Raw genomic sequence first — 26,002 nt, forward strand, 5'->3', positions numbered from 1 at the left:
TACAATATCAAAGAATTTTATAGCACTACCAAGCATGTCATGTACAAACGTTTAAAAATGTAATTACATACGCTGCCTCCAACAAATGGTAACCGTAAAACTGTCATTAATCTGCCCCACTGGCCACAGGACCAAATGCTTATGGTACCAGACTAGTACAGCTGGTGACTTTTCTTTCCATGTGGCATTTTATGGAATTTGTTCACAAAAACATTCAAAAACCGGTTGTGAAAAATAGTCACCATTTCCCAAATGGTTTAAGACAACCTAGATCAGCAACTAAAACCAAATTAAACAAAAAATTAATGAAACTAATCAATCATTAATGATCTGGAGGATGGGGTAGATTGCACCCTCAGGAAGTTTGCAGATGACACTAAGCTGGGGCAGTGGTAGATACCCTGGAAGGTAGGATACAGAGTGACCTAGACAAATTGGACGATTGGGCCAAAAGAAATCTGATGAGGTTCAACAAAGACAAGTGCAGAATCCTCCATTTACGACAGAAGAATCCCATGCACAGTTACAGACTGGGGACCGACGAGCTAGGCAGCAGTTCTGCAGAAAAGGACCTGGGGGTAACTGGATAAGAAGCTGGATATGAGTCAACAGCGTGGCCTGGTTTCCAAGAAGGCTAATAGCATATTGGACGCATTAGTAGGCGCATTGCCAGCAGATCGTGGGAAGTGATTATTCCCCTTTATTCGGCATTGGTGAGGCCGCATTTGGAGTATTGTGTCCAGTTTTGGGCCCCACACTACAAAAAGGATGCGGACAAGTTGGAAAGAGTCCAGAGGAGGGCAACACAAATGATTAGGGGGCTGGAACACAAGACTTATGAGGAGAGGCTGAGGGAACTAGGCTTGTTTAGTCTGCAGAAGAGAAGAATGAGGAGGGATTTGATAGCAGCCTTTAACTACCTGAAAGGGGGTTCCAGAGAGGATGGAGCTAAGCTGTTCTCAATGGTAGTAGATGACAGAACAAGGAGCAATGGTCTCAAATTGCAGCAGGGGAGGTCTAGGTTGGATATTAGGAAAAAGTTTTTCATTAGGAGGGTGGTGAAGCAGTGGAATGGGTTACCTAGAAGGTGGCAGAAATCTCCATCTTTTGGAGTTTTTAAGCTGCGGCTTGACAAAGCCCTGGCTGGGATGATCCAGCTGCGGTTAGTCCTGCTTTGAGCAGGGGGTTGGACTAGATGACGTCCTGAGGTGCCTTCCAACTCTATGATTCTAAATACTAAATTAAATAAAATGAACCAAGTTCTTGGGAGAGGGGGAAAGCCTTATATCCTCCCCACCATGGCCTCTAACTTTAGAATTCACTGCTCTTGGTGATAAGAGAAGGCCCTCAATTGAAAAGACCTGTCAGCAGCTTTGGAGAGTTTTATCCCAGGAGCCAAGTGCAAGAACATCAGAACTACACTGAGCTGCTACAACAGAGTATGTGGTGGGATGGGGCTGGGGCTGGGGGGGGGGGGGGGGGGGGGTGAGACAATTTTTAAATTTGTAGCAGAAAGCCAGGCAGGAAGGAGAATTGGGGAAAGATTCTCGGCGCAATCTCTATAGTCAAGCAGAGAGGCAAAGTAGCTTTTCGGATAAGTATGTTTTCCCTAAGCTAGTGAAGTTCTTTGGTGAGCGTTAGAAAATAACTCTTTCCATGATTCCTTACCATTGACGTGTAATGGATGAATGGACTGTGATCCAGTTATCCAAGAGACCATCTACTTGCTTTATAGATTTTTTCCGAGTACTGACATGACATGTTCATAGAGGCCCACTCATCTCAACAGCTAGACATCTGCCTTCCTCCCCAGCCAAATTTTCTGTATGGTTTTCATTGACAGCCCTAAACAAGAGCACACGATAGAGCGCGCTGAAGAGGGATGCGACACCATTAATGCTCAGAGCGCAGCAGTGGCAAACTGCCTTAGCAAAAGGCGTGAGTGAACCTCAGCAAACGCTTGCAGAGAATTTCTCAGCCTCCTCCCCTAGCTTCATTTCTGTCTACATCATCTTTTGTTCAGGTTTAATCTGGATTTGATGATGAAAAAGGGACACAGAGCAAAGCATCACCAGCACGCTAATAGCAATGCATCCGGAAACGGCCCTCTGCCTTTTCAGTAGCCTCATGTTAAACAATGTGAGGGATGATAAGACAGAACTCTGCCAAACCCCAATACATGATATCCCGAGGGAAGGATCAGAAATTGCCCTTAGTACCCTCTGAAAAATTCATGTTCTTCCAGCCCACTGTAAGGCAAATCATCATCAGTGATGGTTTGCAGATTTCAAAAGGTAATTTTACAACAGTAACCAGATTAAGTAATTGTATAATGAAACATGTAGCCTCATGCTTAGTAAGTAATAGAAATACAACTATGCCTTTACATTTCAATTTATCTTGATAAAAGGAAAGCACAAAGCCTGTGTAGGCAAAGTAATTCATGTAATAACATCAATAAATATTTTCGTTCAAATAATTTATAGTTTTGCCTTCTAAAAAAATACTTCCTGTAAAGCTAGATCTTAAACAATAACATCTTTTTGTGCCTGCATCCAATGGGGGGCAGAGATAGGGTAGTGGGGGAGGAGATAAAGAGGTGCTTTGGAGAATTAAGAGAGACTAGTAGCCATATCCTCTATTATAACAATTAGTTAATATCTCTATTGCTGGCAAAAAGGTTTTCCTTTCATAAGTCAGCCTGATCTTTATATTACACAATATAAATATATGGGAGGATAACTTTAATTTGCACTTGAAGACAGATGAAACATTCCTTGTCCTTTATTAAAAGAACAAAATAGCATCATTTCATCTAGTACTGTAATTCCAAAGGGTAAAATTTAAATTCTACTCCACCTAAATCTGATCGGATTTAGCCACATATTTCTCAAAAATTCCATTTTTAAATGTTAGTCTTTTAAAGTCTACCTTACTCCTTAATTATTCAAGATGCGACAACAGTGTATTCCTTATTTCCTGCAATTGCTGCGGTGAAATGATGTAACAGAACCTCAGCCAATTTCTGGTTGAAGGATGCCTTAAAACGTTTCCAGTCTAAAGGGTGAGGAGATGCTCCAGAGAGACTTTACTTTTACTGGCAAACAGAAATCAATTCCATTCATATGCAGCCATTAGAGAAGTGTTCTAGTATTCTTCACATATATCAGGCACCATCCAGAGTTGGAGCCCCAATGTGCCAGGTGCCACAACAACAAACAAAAAAATAAAGTCTACTGGGGGTAGGGAGGGAGAACTTTAAGCTGCTGCCCTCTATAGAGCAGATGGGCATTGTGTCTCATGGAAGGCGCATCTGACTTTGAAAATAAGTGTATGGAAACAAAAGCAATCTCCCTCATTGCCACTGACAGCCACAGCCCTACCTAGTCCTTGGGCTCTGTGGATGGCCCCTCTCTTCAAGACACAGAGATGAAGGAAGTGGTCTTGTATGCTCCTGTCCACTCCCCCCACAATCTTGTGCCAAGTTCCTTCGCAGGATTCATTTAACTAGGCTTAAGAATCATGCAGGCTAGCACTGAAAGTTGGTAAACTCACAAGGATATTGTTGCTCTTCTGCCAAGCCCTAGCAAATGCTTTGGTCTTGCAGGAGTGTTCCTTGTTGGAGAAGTCAGTGACATAGAAACAGAGTATGTTCTTTGTGCAACTTGTTCGTTTTACATTGTAAGGATGAAACAGAGGTGGTCAAAGACAGTACATATATATATTCTCCCCTTCAGGATTTTCAGCCCAGGCACAAATGCCTCATTCCCAAGGAACCACACTGACTCTACAGAGTTACAGGTAGAGATCAAACTCCCTTGCTGTTTGCCACAGCTCCCACAAAGAGAATCTTCATCCCAAAACTAACAAAGCAGTATTTCTTCAGACTGAAGAAAGCTCACATTATAGTTTACAAGTTGCTTTTCTTAATTATATATCAAAATTTAAAGAACAGAACCATCTAGTGACTCCCACCATGAAAATATAAACATTTCATAGCACATCTTGAGCTTCAGTCCCATCTTGCATTTGGAAATAAAACAGTAACAGGTTGTGAGCAGAATCATTATAGTGCGTTTCGTTCATGTATATAGCATTTAAGGATAGCTGGGCATTCACAATAAGAGAGAAACTTTCATATGTAGCAGATTTAAAGGAAAACAATGCACTTATCTTCCATTACGCTACAGGGCATTTACTGGAAGGCTTTCAGAGTGATCTTTTCCATCTCCTGCAAAATCGACTAGAAAAAGAAGAATTCTAGTCCCTAATATTGTATTTGTGACATCAAAAGAGTCTAATGCCAAACATGTAATGTCATTGCATAAGAAAGCAGAGAGGAAACAATGGAGCTCACCGATTAAGCCCCTCTGTTATCCTGGCAGCTGCAAGTAAAGGTCCCTGCTGATATTCTAACACAGTGGTCAATGTTTTGTTAGAGACTTAGACTGTGAGGAATCATGTTCTTATCCAAATGCAAATGTAGCAAACACGAGAAAACAAATGCAGAAAGTGATTAGTCCACATAATTTCCTTTGTGTACGGTTTACGTTTGTACCTGTTGTGAAATAGTCCTTTTAAAAAAGCCATTGGACTAGGAAAGAAAAGTGACAGGCGAGGATTTTAATCCACTTGAAGAAATTCCAAGATTTCTACTTGGTAACTGTAAATTAAATCAGAGGTCTGAGTTTGAAAAAAAAAAGTCAGCTGTACATTTGTGCGTGTGTACAAAAATGCAGCTACAACTGTCCACCTAATTTCCCAGCACAACTGCAATAATTGTGCATGAAAACTTATATCAATAAGTCAATTTTATTTTAGTTGGATAACTAGTAATTTGTGAGTGCAAATATACAGATGTGAAGCAAAATCTTCAAAAGGCCTAAGCCATTTAAAAACCTATTTACTTTCAATGGGCCTTAGGCTCCCAAGTCAGGTAGGTCTTCTAATTTTTTTTTAAACTGTTGTACTTTAAAGCACAAAGTAGGCACACAGTTGTGTGCATTTTGAATGTGAGCTTCACCTGAGAGCCTTAATATGTTATACTATATACTAAATATTTGGTGAACTACTTTGCTTTCTCGATGATAAACAACCTATGCAAAAAAGACATGAGATGTACTGGTAACTTTTCCAGGAGCCAGAGGGCAAGGTCTAATTTGCATATGTATTTACACAGTGTATGCAGCCATTTTATTTAGAGTCTTTACATACACTGTATCCAGCACTTTACAAAACATGCAGCAAAATAAAACATACTTTGAGGACTGTGGGAGAAGGAATATAGATGAGAAAGTTCTTCAAAACAGACTTTTTGATGTCTGGCTTTATCTGTTAGGCATTCACATGCATTATGGAATACAGGTTGGTGTCTGCTAGGTGATGGCAATCTCTGATGAATTTCTATTCATAAGACAAGCAGCTTGCACACAGTAAGTGCTTCCAATGAGGTGCATACAAATTTAGTTATTTGTCCTAGGTATTTCTGGAGCATCCGACATTAATTCATCTAATAACCCTCTTACATAACTCTGAATCAGTGCCACTTGACAGGTATTTGCAAAAATTCAATGTTTCTTTCATGGAACTTGAATCAGAGTATTGTCTCAAATAAATCTATAGCCAAACTTCCGCCTCATATTTGGATTTAGCTGAAAAGGGGATTATAAATAACTGTTTTTTTGTTTTTGTTTTTTAAAGTCTCTGATCTATGTATCAGTTGAATCACAAAGCTTCCTGGTCCACTTAAAAAGAGAAAAAAGACAAAAACTGCAACTCTTACACAAACATATTATGCAGCATCTCTCATTAGCTGCGCCATAACTTTATTTATATGCCGCTTTCTACTTTCCTCCTGCCACCTTGGCAAATGCATATCTTACCTTGACGACAATGAAAATGGACCACGATTCAACTAAAACTGGAAAGCTTCAGATACATACCAGTTATTTGCCTACCCTTATCTCCAACTAATGAACTGAAGCTCAATAGATTTCCACTTTTCCAAGCAGTCTGTGAAATGTAGCATCCCCAACCAAGATGTGCTAACCAAACAATCACAACTGTTCAAGAAAAAAAAAATGACATGACATGAAGAAGAGCTATGTTGTATATCACTGCCCAGTCCATGCAAATAAATAAAATATTAATGAGTGTCACTTGCCATCCCCTAAAAGTCATTTATTAAGATGCTGACATCTTTGGGACAAGGACCTCGTGTTTTTATTCATCTGTAAAGTGCAGACTACACTTTGGGCTGTATGTAAATACATAATTTAAAATAATGTACAGTCTCAGTATATCCCAAATGCTAGCTGAAATAAACTGTACACATTAGCTTCATTTCACTTAACATTAATAGGGAGCTGTTAGCATGTGAAGGACACTTTTTTCAGGGAGGTGACATTGTAAAATCCAGATCAGTGATGCTCTCTATAGGGCTTGGATCTGTGCACCAGTCAAGAGATTTCACTCCCCTATATGTAGTTTTCTGTATCTCTGATTAACATAATAAAGGTTAGAGAAGATCCAAAGGCTGCCTTCCCCAGCACAAGGGTTGTGGAAGAGCCATGTTTATAGACAAGAATAGCAGCCATACATGGGGCTGTGTTGCATACCTGTGCTCTGCCTCTGAGTTCAAGGATTACACATACCACCTCAGTTCCTGTTAAATTTCCTATAATGAAGCTTACCAAAGTGGGTAAGGAAAGTTAAATTCACTATGGGTAAATAACAGAAGAGAATAAATCAAGTGAGTATTGTGAATTTTACATGAACCAAGCCTTCAGAATAGGGCTGGAAAACATTAGTTCTGATAAACATGTTCTGATTTACATAGAATTTGTGTAAGTTTCAAATACTTGGCTCTTGAATTATGCATGCTGCTATCATTTTGCTAGGACCTATTTTCAAATAATTTTTCCATCTCAACAGCTGAGATACTTGTCTAAGTTACAAAAAAGGTGAAAACTGGAAATGTTTTAGGTTACTGTGTTTATAACATTCTCTAAACAGCAGTAGAAAAACAGAACCTTATGCAACTGAGACTGGCTCAAACAACAGCTAAAAGCACTCAAACATCATGGAGACAGGGCCAGATCCTGATCCTAACCCCCCACTGATGCTCCTTTGGACAAAGCTTACCTGGCTGCATAGCAATTTCCCCCACTGTAGGGGAGAATCCTTGGGAAGTTCAGAATCTGTGTAGAGAGCATGTCAGGAGAAAGACTTGGGGCAACAGGAGCATGGCTGGACTACCACAACAGTCTGGCTATTCTTGGTTGCACTATCATTCCTTAAGGGCTGTTGCAGTCTGGCACAGTTTAATGCAGCCCTGGGGTTGCTCTAAAGCATGCTAGTGTGTTGGTAGTGAGAGTTGTTTTCATATTTCTTTCCACAATATTTTTAAGAGCCCTTCTAGATCTTTTGAAGTCTTCATCTAAAAAAATTTAGAAATTCTGAAAATATTTTAGGTATTGATGAACACATTTTAAAAATTTAATGCACAAGTATATTTTCTTCTGTTCTCTGAATTACAAGAGGGATCAAAATCAGAGACTTAGAATAGGACTGTGTGCAAACATAAAATATGCAGAGGCTACCACCTCTCCATAATAGGACAGAACACCTACAGAATAAAATCAAACTAGTTTTTCAGTTCCAAAACCACAAGCCTCTACCATTTGAGCGGAACACCACAGAGGTATTGCTATACCTAACAGTTCTTTTTAAACTGCAGTTAACAGAGAGCTACATATGCATTGTCTTGTTTAGGATGGTGTGCACGCGCGCACGCACGCACGCACGCATCTCATTCATGTCAAACAGAACAACTATTAACTTTAATTTCTTCAGATATAGATAGCACGAGTGTTTCAAGAGATGCAAACTATATGGAATGTCTGAGGAGGTGGTAACAACAAGAATCAAACTGCAACAATAAAACATTTGACAAAAGTCAAAGTTCCAAATCAGGATAACTTTTAACTCAAACGGTTTGACAAATTGTGTTCCAACATTGCAGAAAACTTCTGTTTTGCTTTTAGAGATAAAACGACCTATTTTCCATCTTAAAATGAATTACTGCGAGGGAGAGGGGGGCTGAAGTAGGAATTTCCAATGGAAGCTGGCTGTCATTTTAACTATGAAGAGGCTTCCATCTCTCCATAATGCAAAGTAAGATTTTATTGGTATTGGAGCAAGATTCCTACAGTAATCTGAGCAAAGATGGTCACTGGTGCAGTGATCTAGACGGGAACCGATGAATTGCCACACTAGAACAGACTAATGGTGTTTGTAATCTGACCTTTTCCCTCTTGCACTGACCAATCGGAGACACTTCTGAGGAAAAGATCAAAAAGATCCACTGCCAGTATCACACATTTGGTTACATATATGTAATGGAAAGAGATTGCTTGTGAGACTCAGAGCATGAGGTGCAGTACTTATTTTTAATCTCTCTCTTAGCTAGAGTAACAGCAGATTGTTAATATTTTATCTAATAATTTTTTAATCCTGCTCAACTCTTGTGTAACTGTTTACTTCAATGACACTTGGTTATATAAAAGTAATTTTATAATTCAATTTTATATTTGTTGCTTAATTCATCAAGAGACCTCTTGTGTTTCTGTCATGTAAGAGAGTAAAAACAGGAGACCTAGTTATTTATTATTTTAACTACCTCCATCATGTCTCCAGGTTCCTATCTATCTATAAGCAATAGGTTTTAGATTGTTAATTCCATCATTGACTCAGACTTTAAGGCCAGAGGGGACCATCACGGTCATCTAGTTTGATCTCCTGTACCTTGCAGGCCACAGAATCTCACCCACCCACTCCTGTAATAGACCCATATCCTTTAGGTGAATTACTGAAGTCCTCAAATCATGATTTAAAGATTACAAATTACAGAGAATCCACCAATTCCACTAGTTTAAACTTCTAAGTGACCTGATCCGTGTCCCATGCTGCAGAGGAAGGTGAAAAGCCACCCCAGTGTAAAAGCAGATAGTGTTAATATTTTATCTAATCTTGCCAATCTGACCCAGGGGGAAATTCCTTCCTGACCCCAAATGTGGCAGTCAGTAGGATGCTGAGCGTTTTGGCAAGACCCACCAGCCAGACACCTGGGAAAGACTCCTCTGTAGTAACTCAGAGCCCTTCACGTCTCATGTCCTGTCACCAGCCATTGGGAAATATTTGCAACTAGCAGTCGTAGATCAGTTCTCTCACACCAACCCCTTCGCAACCTTATCAAGCTCAGTCTTGAAGCCAGTTAGGGGTTTGTTGCCCCCACTGCTGCCCTTGGAAGGCTGTTCCAGAACTTCACTCCTCTGGTGGTTACAAACCTTTCTAATTTTAAGCCTAAACTTCATGGCCAATTTATACCCACTCGTTAGGCACTTAACATAAGTAACTCCTCATCCCTCCCTAGTATTCATTCCCCTGATATATTTATAGAGATCAATTATATCTCCCATCAGCCTTCTTTTGGTTAGGCTAAGGGGAGACAAGCTAAACTCTGAGTCTCCTGTCATAATGTAGGTTTCCCATTCCTCTGATCATCCTCCTAGCCCTTCTCTGTAACTTTTACACTTTGAATCAATCTTTTTTAAACATGGAAGACCAAAACTGCACACAGTATTCCAGATGAGGTCTCACCAGTGCCTTGTATAATGGTACTAATGCTTCCTTATCTCTACAGGAAATACCTTACCTAATGTATCCTAGGATTAGTCTCTCACTGCCACATCACACTGGCAGCTCAATCATCCTGTGATCAACCAATACACCCAGGTCTTTCCTCCTCTGCTGCTTCCAACTGATAGGGACTAAGAAGAATTTTTGCAATAAACTGGGGACCTATATGAACGACCTTGCACTTTGCACTATTAAATTTCATCCCATTTCTCTTACTCCAGTTTTCAAGGTCATCAAATCTTGTCTGATGGTCCTCCTCCATATTGGCAAAACATCCCAACTTTGCATCATCCACAAATTTTATTAGCACACTCCCACTTCTTCTGCTAAGGTCATTAATAAAAACGTTAAGAAAGATTCATCCCAAGACCGATCCCTGAGGAACTCCACTAGTAACCTCCCTCCCGCCTGACAGTTCCCCTTTCAGTTCACCATTGTAGTCTCTCCTTTAACCAGATCCTTATCCACCTTTCTATTCTCCTATTAATCCCCATCTTCTCCAATTTAACTAATAGTTTCCCCATGCTGAACTGTATCAAATGCCTTACTGAAATCCAGGTTGATTAGGTCTACTGCATTTCTTAAAAATTCAGTTATCTTCTCAAAGAGAGAGATAAGGCTGGTCTGGCACAATCTATCTTTCGTAAAACTATGTTGTATTTCATCCCATTTATTGTTTACTTCTATGTTCTTAACCATTTCCTTTTTCAAATTTGTTCCAAGACATTGCACATAGTTGAGGTTAAACTAACAGGCCTGTAGTTTCCCAGATCCCTTCCCCACCCTCCACCCCTTCTTAGGAATAGGTTTTATGTTGGCAGTTCTCTACTCAGACGCTACAACTCCTGAGTTTATGGACTCATTAACAAATTCTTGCTATTGGGCTTGGAATTTCACATGCCAGTTCCCTTAACAGTCTTGGATGCAGATTATTCAGGGCCCCTGATTTAGTCCCATTAAGCAGTTTAAGTTTGACTTCCACCTCAGATGTGGTATTTCTACTTCCATATCCTCCTTTCCATTAGCCACCCTGTCACTACCTTAAGCTCCTCATTACCAAACTGAGGCGAAGTATTAGTTTAGGTGTTGGGCCACGCCTAGATTTATCTTTCGTCTCCACCCCATCCTCAGTGCTTAATGGTCCCACTTCTTCCCTTGTTTTCTTTTTCTTTATATGTTTATAGAACCTTTCATAAACGTTTTTAATTTCCTTCACAAGGTCCAACTCTGCTTGACTTTTGGCAGTTCTCATTTTCCCCCCCTATACTTTCTGATCTTCAAGAGGTAGCTTTCCTTTCGTATCCTTCCCACCTTCCATTCCTTGTAGGCTTTCTGCTTTTTCCTATTCATAAATTTGAGATGCCTGCTCATCCAGATTGGTCTAACACCCTTCCCTACAATTTTTTTCTCCTTGCTTGGGATGCAGGCTTCAGACAATTTCTGGAATTTTGATTTAAAGTAATTCCAAGCCTCCTCCACATTCAGATCCTTTAGTTCTTCAGTCCAGTTCACTTCCATAACTATATTCCCTTAATTGTTTAAAGTTCGCCCTTTTGAAATCAAAGACTCTAGTTAGATTTTTTTTGTTTATCTTTCCATTTAATTTACAGTGAATTAGCTCATGATCATTAGAGCGAAGGTTATCCCCTACAACCAGTTTTTCTATGAGGTACTCACTAATACCAAATCTAAAGTGGCATCACCTCTTCAGTGAAGAACTCTGTCAGCTATCACATCCAGGAAAATCGGGGCCCTCCTATTCTTAGTTGGGCTCATCCTCCAATCTATATCTGGAAAGTTAATGTCTCCCATAAATCCCACAATTCCCAATCGTATTTATTTCATTAAAATATTAGAATTCTCTATCCACATCCAAATCATATCCTGGGGATCTGTAGCATACCCCAAGCACTATCCCAGGGTAGCTTTCTTCCCCAAAAGTCATTTTGTCCCAAACAGACTCTGTTTTAGCCATTCCATCACTTCTAATGTCTTAAGCTTCTAGCTCATTAATATACAATGCTACTCTATCACCTTTATCATTTCAGTCTTTCCTGAACAGCACAGGCCCTTCAATACCTGTACTCATGACTACTATTCCCCTGTTACAGTTATCCCTATAATGTCTGGTTTCACTTCCTGCATCAGTACGTCTAGTTCCCCTATTTTGTTACCCAGGCTCCTTGCATTGGTGTACATAAAAATATCTTAGTTGTTTCTTCTCCAGAGTACTCATTTGTGGCATTTTGCCACCTCACCTAGTCCTCAAGACTTCAGTGGTGTGGGACAATAGTGACATGGCCCACTGGCAGGGTCACACTATATTTCCACCCCTTCCAGCAGATTAGCATCCCATATAAATAATGTCTGTCACAATAACGGCAATGAACACAAACATCTTCCTCGATCTCACACTTCTTCAAGGGCAAGCCCTGTGGGCCCTGGGAGTCCCTCATCCAAAAGGAGAAATCACCTCCTGGGCTTCAGCTTTTAGTCCTCCTTCTTAGGTTCTCCCCAGTTCTTTGGTCTACTACAGAATTCTTAACACAGGGCTTCATTCCTGGAGTCCTGCCCCTTTTTCAAGGCCCATCACAGTAGCCAGTTCTGCTCCTGTAGCTTCTCTCACAGTTCTCCTTCTGCCCGGTTCCCGTCAAGGTCTTTTCACAGAGCAGAAACTTCAAATTCTCTCTCCTGGGTGACCCTCTTCCAGCTGTACTGAACACCTACTTTTTAATTCCTCCCTGAGTCTGAAGCACCACCCAGGTGTAAAAAGGTGAGGCTAATAGAGCTATCAGATTCTACTTAACCCTTGTTGGCCAGTGTGGCATTTACATGCCCCATAGCAATCTCTCTCTACACGGAATTCCTTCCCTTAATTATCTATTAATTTGTAAAGGCCCTCTGGGTTTTTTTTAAGCTTTATGTTTTGATGGGAGAGGCCCAACACTGAACAAGCTATTCAAGGAGCAGCAGTACAGCTGCAATAATCACTTAACATTTCTAATAAAGGGCTCAAATGCTTTATATACTCTTTTTCAGCTGCAGAACCATTTTAACATGTCTTCCTCTTTTATTTGCGCCTGTTAAAAGGAATGTAGTGTGATGACTTTCTTATAACCTACAAGGTAAAATGCCTTTAAGCACTTTATAACCAGAACAGAAGATCAGGCCACTGGTATTCCAGAACCAGAAAACACAATGAAGAGAAGAAGGTTGCTGGCAAATCGGCATTGGAATCCACTGTTACATGGATTAACACCACTTAGAGGACTGACCCCTGGGGATTCTCCACTATTAAGCTTCCCCCCTTCTCCAATTCTGTGGGGGGGGGGGGGGGAAGAGATGAGTTCCCCTACTCTGCTTCTTCGGCCTTAAGCATTTTTTAATCCTTGACAATATGCGCCCAATGCTTACCAAATTTCCTAACAGTTTCATGAGAGCCTATGACCCCAGTTAATAAAGCACTTGAGCGTGTATTAAGTTTAAGCACATGCTTAACTCCATTTAAGACAACAGGGTTTAAGAAGCGCTTAAGTGCTTTCATGAATCAGGAAGGGGGGGTATTATAACAATAGACACTTGAAAGTTAAACATGCGTCAACTGGTTCACTTTTATCAACATATTTTTGAAAAAAAAAATCCAAAAAGGGTAGAGGCATGATTTACCCCATTCAGAAGCTTTGCAAGTTTGCTCTCCTCATTGTCATCTAGATGTGCCTATCATATGCTCATCAAGTGCATCGTAACTTTTCCTTAATGATTTTTTTTATTCAGTTATTTTACCAGGTACTGAAATAAAGCATGCCCACTGACAGTTCCTAACTTCAACCTTAGCATCTTTTTAACAGATGGATACTCTGTTGGTCACCCTCAGGAGTTGTCATTTTTAATGATAAATTACAGATTTTTATTAGTAGCTCAGCTACTTTGTTCTTCACTTCCTTCAGAATTTTTGGATGAAAGCCATTCAGACAATTTGATTTATTTCAATTTAAATTTCTCTAGTTGCCACATCCCTATTTCTTCATTACCTGTTCAGAGTAACTCTAGGGTAATTATTTCTCCATCACCCTGAATGGAGAAAACTCTGACAAAGATATTTTAGTTTCTCTGTAATGTATTTTTCTCCTTTAGAGTCTGGTTGTTTAGCAGATCCACTGAGCTTAGAAAATGAGAATATACAAATGACCACGTTGGGTCAGACCAATGGTCCATCTAGCCCAGTATCCTGTCTTCTGTTCATTCCCTGTGAAGCATCTAGCATTGGCCACTGTCACAATGTGTAAACATCAAGTGATCCATTCCCTGTTGCCCTTTCCCAGCTTCTGGAAAAACAGAGGCTAGGAACACTTCAGAGCACGGTTTTGCATCACTGCCAATCCCAACTAATAGCCATCGATGGGCCTGTCCTCCATGAACTTATCTAATTCTTTTTTGAAGTCTGTTATAGGCTTGGCCTTCACAACATCTGCTGGCAAAGAGTTCCACAGGTTGACTGTATGTTGTGTGAAGAAATACTTCTTTTTGTTTATTTTAAATCTGCCGCCTTTCATTTTGTGACCCCTAGTTTTTGTGTTATGAGAAGGAGTAAATAACAACACTTCCATGTTTATAAAATAATGATGACTGGTGTGGTGAAAGTAAACCTCTATCATATCCCCCCCCTAGTCATCTCTTTTCCAAGATGAGAAGTCCCAGTCTTAATCTCTCCTCATATGGAAGCTATTCCATACCCCTGATCATTTCCGTCACCCTTTTCTGTACCTTTTCCATTTCCAATACATCTTTTTTGAGATGGGACAACTAGATCCAAGAATATTAAAGAAACCAGCACATGAAATTGCAAGACCATTAGCAAGATTTGTAATGAATCTGTCAACTCGGGGGCTGTACCATATGACTGGAGAACTGCTAACATAGTTCCTATTTTTAAGAAAGGGAAAAAAGTGATTCAAATAACTACAGGCCTGTTAGTTTGACCTCAGTAGTATGCAAGGTCTTGGAAAATATCTAGAAAGAGAAAGTAATTAAGGACATCAAGGTTAATGGTAATTGGGATAAAATACAGCATGGCTTTAAAAAAAAGTAGATCATGACAGACCAACCTGATCTCCTTTTTGAGAAGATAACAGACTTTTTAGACAAAGGGAATGCAGTGAATCTAATTTATCTAGATTTCAGTAAGGCATTTGATACAGTTCCACATGGGGAATTATTAGTTAAATTGGAAAAGATAGGGATGAATTAATATGAAAATTGAAAGGTGGATAATGAACTGGTTAAAGGGAAGACTACAACGGGTCATACTGAAAGGTGAGTAGTGGAGTTCCTCAGGGATTGGTCTTGGGACCAATCTTATTTAACCTTTTTATTACTGAACTTGGCACAAAAAGTGGGTGTGCGCTAATAAAGTTTGCGGATGACACCAAGTTGGGAGGTATTGCCAATACAGAGAAGGATCAGGATATCATACAGGAAGATCTGGATGACCTTGTAAACTGGAGTAATAGAAATAGGATGAAATTTAATGGCGGAAAGTGCAAAGTCATGCATTTAGGGACTAATAAGAATTTCTGCTATAAGCTGGGGACGGATCAGTTGGAAGTGACAGATGAGAAGGACCTGGGCGGATTGGTTGATCACAGGAGGACTATGAGTTGCCAATGTGAGGTGTCCGTGAAAAAAGCTAATGAGGTCCTTGGATGCATCAGATGAGGAATTTCCAGTAGAGATAGGGAGATGTTAGTACTGTTATACAAAGCGCTGGTGAGACCTCATCTGGAATACTGTGTGCAGTTCTGGTCCCCTCTGTAGTGTGGGGCACAGGTCACTTGCTGGTGGATTCTCTGTACCTTAAAGTCTTTAAACCATGATTTGAGGACTTCAATAACTCAGTCACAGATTAGAAGTTTATTACGGGAGTGGGTAGGTGAGGTTCTGTGCCCTGCATTGTGCAGGAGGTCAGACTAGATGGTCATATTGGTCCCTTCTGACCTTTGAGTCTATGAAATCTGCACGCAGTATTCAAGATGTGGGCGTATCATGGATTTATAAAGAGGCAATATATCTCTCGTGGGGGGGGGGGGCGGGGACGGACGACGACTCCCTCAAATAGATCAGCAGGGACCATAACCTGCCCCTTTGGGGTCACAGCCAGGAAGGCTATGCCCCCCCACTGGAAGCAGAAGGGTGGGACAAGAAGCAGAGGTATAATAGGCGGGCCCTCCAGCTCAGTTGGGTGGAGTCAGCAAGGAAGACCAGGAGCATCCAGGATGCATCTGAGCCGCTCACACTGTACCCCGGGGACACTGAGGATGACCCTAAGCACAGATACATTACAGATAGGATGTAGGAAGAAGCCCGGCTATAGGCCAGCTCTTCTCCTGCCCAAGCTCGGGTTGGTGCATTTTGGCTGGAGCCCTGCTGAGCTAGTGGCGGAACACTCTGCCACTGTTGGGGCACGGGGCTGGGACATGGTGGAGTCAGGTGGGCCCATGTCCCTTGCCCCCTAACACCTCACCCCTGGGGTGGCTACCTCCCCACTTGAGGCCAAAAGGCCTGCATGTGTCTACCACCTGCCTGAGCCCCTAGACTGTCTTGGTGCTCACCCCTGGCTGAGCCCTTAGACTGTTTGGTACCCCGTCCTGCCTGAGGGCTTGGGCTCACAGACACACCACTGCTCTGCCCTGCCCTGATTGCAAGCCAAAGTTCCCTTAAGGTTGTTTGGTGCTCCCCACGGTTGAGGGCCAGAGCCCCTCTAGACTGCTTGCTTGCCTGGCCTGTGCATAAAGGTCAGAGATCGGAGACAGTTAATTCCTCTATTTGAGCTCACCTTGACATGTGTGATAGCGAGGGGGCGTGACCTCAGAGACTGACCACGAGGGACGGCCACACACTCCCACACCGTCTATTACCTAGCCCTTTCTTAACAATTCCCAGCACTCATTTACACTAAGTCCCCTTACATTGCTCCGGCAGGAGACCTGAACAGAAGTGAAAATGAGGCCCAATGACTCTCTGTAGGCTGACCACTTCCGCTGTCCTTAGTGAATGTTTTGCTCACTTTTACACATTCAGTTACCTGTTTTTCAGATTCTCTCAACTTGGCTAATACCATTTTCACATTTTCCCTGCCAAATCTGAATGTGACTGAAAATGAAAATTTTGAGGTGGAAAAGGGTTTTTCTGAATGTAGACGACGGGGGATGAGGAAGGAAATATCAAAATTCTGTTTATAACAGAAACTGTTGTACAACCTTAGTCAGTCAGAACCCATGACTCATTAATAAATTGGGCAATATGAAGGAGACATCATTGCAATGAATTCTGCCTCTCCTAATGTAGTCATCTGGCTCCATCAACTACACATCAAATTGTAGTTGCTGTTCTACACCAGCCATACAAAAAGCTCTATAATAAGGACAACAATATAGCAAAGTTTCTGTAACCTTTTATATATATATAGTTTTATTTGTACTTCCATCTCCAGCGTATTTATCCATCTGATCTAAGCATTTCTAATTACTTGCCAATTTCACCCCTTCTTTTAGTAGTAACATTTTGGTGGATTACTAATTTTCATTTCCAACAAACTAATGTGTTTTGTTTTGTTTTTATTAAAAGGTTCTAACAAAATTAGGCCCTCTCCCCATACCATCTTTTTCTTATACAGAGGATATTTTTCAGAAGAATTGCTAACAGAGAACTTGAAATTAAACCTTGTTCCTAAAGATTGCTGTTCTCAATCTTCCTGCAGTTCCTTGCATTGTTGGTAGACAAGTATTACAACCACAGAATCAGTTCCTGCTCTTTCAAAAGATTTTCTCCATCTCTCATGAGATTTGACATCCACATCCTCTTAGATAAGTTACCTTATGGTTCTCATATTCCCCCCTCTTCCCCCCCAACCTAATAATACAATCCCTACCTATCCAGGATATTTAGTACATCACAACTGGCTTTCCTTCTCTCTGAAGTGCTTGTTCAGTACATGAGGAAAAACTCATCTTTTCTACGCATATTGGAAGACCAGTGCCTCATGAGAAGTTGTCCCTCTTCTCCTCATTGGTCTCTTTGCATCATGAACTAGCTTCCTATTGGCATCTATTTCCAAAGTATTCTAGTCAGCATCATCTAGAGAAGATTATTAATCTTGGACACATTTTTTTTTTACCTGGGCATTAAAAAAGTCTCAAGTTCCTTGCATAGATGGATCCCTCCCCAACACATACACACACACCCCTCTACCTACCTACCTTTCAGAAATATGGGAACTAGTTAAATCTTCTCCATTCTTTGCAATAAACTGGGTACCATCTGGATACTCTCATTGAGTTTACTGCTGCTGCCACTGCCATAGTCCACAATCTGCTTCCACTGATCTCCCTTAACTCTACCCTGGGAGCTGGTTTCTTACATCACCTTAAGCACACCAAAAACACCAAACTAACCAATTTTCAAGTCTGTTTGCACGCTCAGCTCTTATTCAGATGCCAATAAAGTTCAACCTGAATTGATTTAAGCAGACAGTCAAAAATTAGGGGGAAAAAAAAAAATAATGGGCCTGGAAAAGAAATCAGGGTTGTTGAGGTTCTTTTTTAATTAAGCTAAAAGTAGTTAAAAAATTTTAAAAGCGTATTATATAAATTGTTTGCTAGGTATATAAGCATTGTTGTACTGAATCAAACTCAAAGTCCATCTAGGGCAATATCCCGTCTGACAGTGGCCAATACCAGATGCTTCAAAGGAAGATAAACACTACAGTAGGCAGAAGAATAATCTGCCCCCTACATAAATCTCATCGTCTCTAACAGTTGGAGGTTCGTTTAAGACCTGAAGCATGGAGGTTTAATGTCCTTTCAAATTTGTTGCTGTCGTCAATTATGACAACTCTAGTCTCAACTCTGGTTGTCATAATTGGACATCATCATTCTGGAATTACTCTACCGGAGTCTAGTGTTATTCCAAATTTACGCCTTTCTGGGAGCAGAATTAGGTCCATAATTTAGAAATAGTTCTGAACTGTATAGCCTGTGCTATCACTGTGGGAAAAGTGAAAACTCTGTTTTAGCTTGCTATAAGGGTTATATCACTCTGAAAGTGAGACTGTTAGAAGCTTCAGTTACAACAATTACCAAAAAGTTTGAGGACATCATTTTTGAAGGGGAATGACAGAAAAGTGGATATAAATATACTTTTATAACAAATCCCTGCACTATGTGGTTGAATCAATTTATGGATGATTGGAAAATTAACTAAAAGCCATGAGCGATGGTCTAAAATCCTGAAGTCTTTTTTTTCCCCCAAATTTTTTTTTTGAAGTCTGAATTTTCAAAGAGTTACCATGCCTTTCAAAAATTCAGATGCATCTGTAAGGTTCTCCTGATAGTTGTAGTGCATGTTCTTATAAGAGGCAAACACACCTCTCAATTCGTTATTGACATGTTTATAGAAATATATTTCCCCAAATCTATTAATGGGGTGAACTACTGCCAGCATCCACTGGAGTCACCAGGTCACAAATGTGCCCATGCATTTCCCATAAGATGGGCACAAAAGCAAGTATGAGCACACAAAAAGTTAAGCATTGCCACTGCATTTTTTTTTTTTTTTTTTTTTTTAAATAAAGGAAACACCACCAGCATCAACATTTAAAAAAAAAAAAAAAAAAAAAGTCATAGTCAAAACACATTGGGCTAAATTCTCAACTGGGGCAAATCAGGGTAGCTCCACTGACCTTGATGGAGCTACACTATTTACTCCAGATGAGGATCTGGCCCTTTATTTCCAACCAAAAATATCTCACTTCCCTTGAACCGACATGTTATCACCCTCCCTTCCATTCACAAGCAGATTTCCCAAGCCCCAATCCTTCTGCTTGATCATACTTCCTAAATCTATAAACAAAATAGACAAATTAGATAATTGTTTGACTTTAACATTTGCCTGTCCCTGTAACACGGTAACACAGTATGCATCAGAAAGTGGTAGGAAATAGAGAGCAGGTCACTGGGCTCCATCTGACTCCAGAGAAGACAGAGCTCCCCAAGGCCTGATGAGAGGTGGGAGTTCAATGGGGACAATAAAGTCTTTCCCACACACATGCTCCCCTGTTGAGAACAAGGAGTAGGTCCCAAGAACCTAATTTAGTCTGAACAGATCATCAGTGGTGGGGCTGGAGAGTTGCTATGCATCACTTACTCCTCACAACAGTCAGGGAGATGAGGTAAGGGTAGCTTTAAAAAAAAAAAGGGGGGGGGGGGGCGCAGGAGAAGGTGAGTCTGGGGACTAGAGCTTCTCCTTGGACCTTTTCCCATGGGATTCAGCGCAAGGCCACTACAGCATCCCACTGTCCACCTCTTGACCCAGACTTTGAAAAGGGAGGCTGGGATGGGATGAAAAGTGAGGATGAAAAGCAATGGGTAAATTCAAAGGATATTGATATTTAGGGGCAAGGACAATCATCTTTCAAAACCACATATTAAGTTCAGTTTTTTGTCGAGCTACTCACAGCTTCATTCCTGAAGAATGAAAGCCTAGTCAAGTCCTCCACTGCACGTGTCTGCTCTCTGGGTGGGGCATATTCTCACCACTGCACCAACAACAGAAAGAACAGTTACTTACCTTACCGTAACTGTGGTTCTTGTAAATGTTTTGTTCATGAGGCTCTCACTCATGAAGCATCATGAGTGGGATCCATGTGGACAAAGTCAAGGAAAAACTAAAAAGCCTTTCTGTTTCACAGGAGGGAGAAATTTCAGAAAGCTGACAACAGTAGCAGTGCTAAGTTTTTCCTGACTGGGATTCACTCTTGAAACAGCCTGAAAAAAGCCTGGTCCATCTCCGAGAGTTGGCCACCAGGGCTAACTCATGGCCATCATGTATTTCTATCCCACCAGGTCTTCATCAACTCTCTAATTCAAAATTTGTTAAAACAACTGCAACTCTACACACCTTTCACTGTGATGCTATGCCATTCCCTCAGGAATAAGAGAAAGGGAAAACTAAGAGAGTGACAGAATAGAGACTAAAGGAATTAGCAGCTAGAATGGAGGAAGACGCAGCAGGCAGATTCATAATGGCAGATGAATGTCATTCCAGCAAAAACATAGTCACCTATGAGCAGAGAACATTGGGAGAGATTCCTGTAAGTGTGGCCCCACAATGACGATTCAGTCGTGATAAGGCAGCCAAAGATGGCAGCTGCTAGGGAAAGGACTGAAGTGAATCTACACTTTTTTGAGAGGCAGGATTTGGGACCTGAACCAACACTATTATATTCAATGTGAGGCTTTGCATTGACTTCAGTGGGTGCTAGATCAGACTCTTGGCTATGATGCATTCCAAGGTTTTCAAAGCTGGAACCTGGTGTGTTTGAAATAATGGTGTCTTTTTGGTTATCTTTTGCTGTTATGTTTCAATAATCAAAACTGAGCTGTTTCTTGGACACCAGCTGCTTTATGTGCTTAAAGTGTACCACCGCAGTATTGCATGGACTATCCTCCTCAGTATGTTAAACGTAAGCAGTCATCACAAATGAGGCTGAGATATCATTATCTAATGTATGTTGGACACTTATGATTTTGCTATGACCCCTTTGAAATATTATTTCAAACCAAAGTATCTTCAGCTGGAAGATGTTTTTGGTTTGTTTGTTTTTTTTTTAAAACCAAAACTCCAAAAGCACAGTAGTTGTAATTTTTTAAAAACGTAAACATGAAGCATATAGAGTGGTTTGTTTAAAATGCATTTAACATAAAGCATCGTTATTTACTCCCTTGGTGCATAGAAGAAATACAATTTGTATACTAGTTATTCCTCTTCAGATTGGCTGTAAAGCAGACATCTTGAAGTTAATCTTAGTAACATTAAAATGAGATTGTGAAGACCCCATATCCTTTTGTTCAGTCTAATTTAGACTATTTTAAATACACTACAGTGTTGCTACTGAAGAGAAAATTATGCTAGTGTTTTTAACACACATTTCTGATGCATCATGCATTTGGTTTTTAGTTTGAGAGCTAAAAAGCCTCCTTTTACACAATTTGATATTATGTTACATCAATTCTATAACTGAAAAGTAATTTTCTTTCCTAGGAATGGAAAGAACTAGATACTCATCTCATTCAGTCATTCATTTTGCTAGGGAAAATATAATTTCCCTTTATAAATAGAATGTCACCTAAAGTCTGGGGAATACATGCCATTTAATGTATCTTGCAAGCTACAACAAAAGGCTGTTTTCCTTTACATTAAGTAACAAGTATTTAAAAAACAAAGAGCAATTAAAACTTCATCCACTATCAGAAGAAACCTAAAATACTTTACTTCGTACAAATAAAAGATAGCCCATTGAAATGAAGCTATTTATATTTTTGTAAAACAGTGGTCTTAAAAAAAAAAAAAAAGTCACTCAGCAAATCCCTTCCCAGTGTAAGGCCTATTAAATCAAATTATTTTGACCCAAAACAACTTTTATAATAATCACCACACTGAAATAGCTAATAGCACATCGGTATGTGAATGAAACCCTCTGCAATATACAGATAGTGATGTCTATTCATAGTTTCAAAGGGAATTAAAGATTAGCCCTTTCATCAAATAGTCACGTGAGATATTTCAAATGCTGTTTCCTGAAAGAAACACACACAACCCTCCCCCTAAATTGGGTCACTGAAATGTCATTATACAGCACTGCTGACAGTTTGGTCTTCTATTTTTTTCTTTTTTTATTGACTGAATAGCTAAGCAACTAGAAGTATCCTCAGGGATCAGAATGCATATGTAATGGCATGCAACCTAAATTAGTTGGTTTTTTAAATTTGAAAACTAGGAAGCATAATTCCTTTAAAAGAACTTTAACATCCAGAAATAATGTATTATGATTAAAATCATCATGTGACTTGTATGCTGCATGAAACAAATCTTGAGAAATATCCATAGCATTAACTATTTCAGTTTCATTAGCTCTGGAGTTCATCTAATTTATTTTAATAGATTTTAAATATAGTCATTTGTCTAACTGGTTCTTCCAGAAAAAGTGTCTGCTTGTTTCTTGTGAATTAGGAAACAACAACTCCAAAAATTGATTCCAAATATCTGACCTGAAAAGTGTATTGGAAAAAGTTAACAGGTACCCTACCTTTTAGAATAAAACAATTTGTAAGGATCCATAATTAGACACAGGCTTAGCTAAAAAAGTCTATAGGTGACGTAAGGATGTCAATCCATGATTAATTAGCAGTTGTAAAAAAATATACCAATTTTCTTCTAAATGTCCTGAATGTATATACCATATCTGAACTGATGTGTTGAGAAATATACTTTATTTAATGGGATCTGTTTAAAAAAAAAAAAAAAAAACAAAAAAAAAAACAACCCTTCACTAAACTACAATTAATTACATAACCCAATAGGCCATTTGTGAAGGAGGACTGTTATCAACAGAATATTAACAATTTGCATCATTGCACTGAAAAAGATTTACTTCATCAGCCCAAATCTGGATATTTTAAAAAATATTGGCAACAAAGTTACAAGATATTGCACCTGCTCATTGAGGACCAATTGATCACACAATATATGGCCTGATACCAAGCCTACTGAAGTCAATAGACTTTGATCAATCCTTTAGACAGCCTCAAGGAATAAAATAGTCAAGAGGCCAGTGTCAAAAGCAAATATCCTCCTAGCATAAACTATAACTGAATAGCAACATTCACTAGATTTTTAGGTCCACACATTATAACCAGATGCCATGTTTATATTACTTTGATGTTTTTTAAATAACTAAAGGAAAAAAGTACCAACAAACATGCACACAGTTGCATTTCTAAGATGTATCATCAGGTCACTGAGCTTATTTCCCTACCTCCAGACCCCTTTATCTTTTGATTTTAGAAGAGAACGAACAACTTCACAAACTATGAAGAGCAAATTATGTACAGAAATGTACAGTATTATTCAGAACTACACATTAAAACTACAAATTTTGAGCCTACAGATCGCTATCTGGCACTGACAAGCTTCTCAAATACTTCGTATTTCATCACCTCCTCTTCCTACTGCACAGGAAAACATTTCCACCTACAGCCCTTTTATAGAATGTCTAGGAAAAAAAAATGAATAAATAAATGCAGCACAATATCTGCGGTCATATCAAAACACACAGCTCACATGTGGCCATATCACACAGGTAGGTCTTCATGGTTATTCTTAATCAGTGAACAGATTTCAGAGAAGTTAAATACAGTGTTCCCTTTTCTCTGGTCATCTAATCTGAGACACATGACTGATCTGCAGAGTTTAGCCAATTTCAGAATGTTTAGATTTTAAATAAGTAAGCAGTTGAGAAGGTTTTCACATTACCATTTCTAAATTAATAAATATTTAATAGCCAGTAAAAGGCCAGGACATTCATAGATATAATCACCTACACTCTATCAGAGCAGACCACATGGCAGCCTCTCAATGACAGGGATGCCCGTTCCTGGAATGGGTGCTGTCTCTAACAGAACATGATGTTTTGATTTTGAGGAGCAGTAACTTACTTTAAATTGCCTAGTTTTTATTTGTCTATGGAAGCTTTACAAAATATGTACCTCCTTCTGCTCCTGCTTTGCTATAGTGTTTTGTCTGTGCATTACCACTGAATGCCATGATGTCTAATGTACATATAGTGCACATAACATACAGCCACAGTCTCAAATGGTTACTGGTAGAAATATTTCACATTGCGCATCTCTCCATCTGTGGCACACATTTGTACAAAGCAAGGTGAGGCTTGAGAACTATAGTGTGTGTGTGTGTGTGTGTGTGCGCGTGCACGTGGGTTTTACAAGTCATGGTTTATTCTTCTTATGATAAACGACATTGAGAGATTTTCATATTTGTAGCTTAGTACTGTAGTTTCAGCCAAACTAAAAACTGCATGGTTCGTTTTCATGTCACAGCCACGAACCACCACTATACTTCCCTCCTTTACAAATTGTATTTATTTCAGAGATTTGACCTTTTACTTTTTATATCCAAAAGTGGTCTTATTTTTGACCTGAACAGTTTGGAATGATATTGCAAATATGACACAAGCATGTATGATAATGGTGAGAGCACACAGATTCCTCTGTCCTATCCCATAGAAAGCTATGGAAAGAAATGTTTAAGACAGTATTTCTCAAATGCTGACATTTAAACTTTGTATTCAGAAAGACTAATGGCCCCTTGGTTGGTTATTTTCTTATCTCCTATTTCACACAAGATACAGACTCCAGCACTTATATTTGGGGAGGCCCCCCCTTAAAATATGGCATATGCAGAATCTGCAGTGTTGTGTCAAATCACCACATGCACTCAGAGATAATTAAACATGCAAACTGTGAGAGGCACACATGCCATCATACTTGGCACAGGTGTGGCAGCCCCTTTATGCCAGTTACAAAAGGATTTAAAAACAAAAAAAACCAAACACAAAAAACCTGCATCATATCAAAACCCACCCAGGCCCTTGCTCCAGCTCCCACTGAAACAGGAGCAGGATCCAGCTCCATTCGCCTTAGTTATTCCAAGAGTTTTTTGGTTGTTCTCCTTTAACTCCCACCTCGCCCATGTGTGGTGGTTACCATCCACATTGCTTTCAACTGGGACCATCCAGGACAGAGTCCTTAGGTGTTTGGGCAATAATATGGCGATGGAGGTTTCTTCAGGCCCAGGTTTACAACCCACCTGGCCCCTTTCTCACCTCCAGTCACCAAACAAAGGGCAGGGAGCCTCCTATAATTACAGCACAGGGCAATCCCTCCTCCGGGCCACACAGAAGTGAAGATTAGGGAAACTTTTAAAAGGGGGGTGGGGGAATAGGATAGCAAGGCAGAATAGCTGCGGGGGGGCAGGTAATGAAGCCTCAGCCCTGACTATACTATCCAGGAGACAGAAAAGGAGGTTAGAGATGCTCTCCCGGGCAGCGCCAGGTTCCCGAGCGCAATGAGAGGGGCCGGCCGCGGCTCCAGCCAGCAGAGCTTGGGCGCACAACGCCGCAGCACAGCTGTGTCCGGGCTGCACCGGCACCGGGCAGGGCGGTGCGGGACGGGTGGAGCCGGGCACCCTGCTGCGCGTTCCCCGCCTCCTCCCGGCCCGGCGGGCAGGTGGCTGACACCGGCGCACGCCGCAGGGGCTCGGGCTGTGGGTCTCCCCGCGCTCCCCAAGAGCCTCTAGCGGCGGAAAGGAGCAGAGCAACGCGGGCAAGTCTCGGGAGGGGACTCCCTCGGACCGCGCTCGGCGCTGGCTGGCCGGGCAGGCGTCTGTGCAA

The 26,002-nt window shown here is 40.4% G+C and overlaps 1 protein-coding gene across 10 annotated transcripts in view; it reads right to left on the reverse strand.

The window, feature by feature from the left end:
- The window catches only part of LINGO2 (leucine rich repeat and Ig domain containing 2), an 805,515-nt gene that overhangs the window by 634,742 nt on the left and 144,771 nt on the right, over window positions 1-26,002 (reverse strand). The gene's annotated exons all lie outside the window — the stretch shown is intronic.

The sequence above is a fragment of the Emydura macquarii genome, unplaced genomic scaffold (assembly GCF_026122565.2).
Source record: "Emydura macquarii macquarii isolate MOO-44397 ecotype Brisbane River unplaced genomic scaffold, CSIRO-AGI_Emac_v2 contig_1451, whole genome shotgun sequence".
Lineage (NCBI taxonomy): Eukaryota > Metazoa > Chordata > Testudines > Chelidae > Emydura > Emydura macquarii.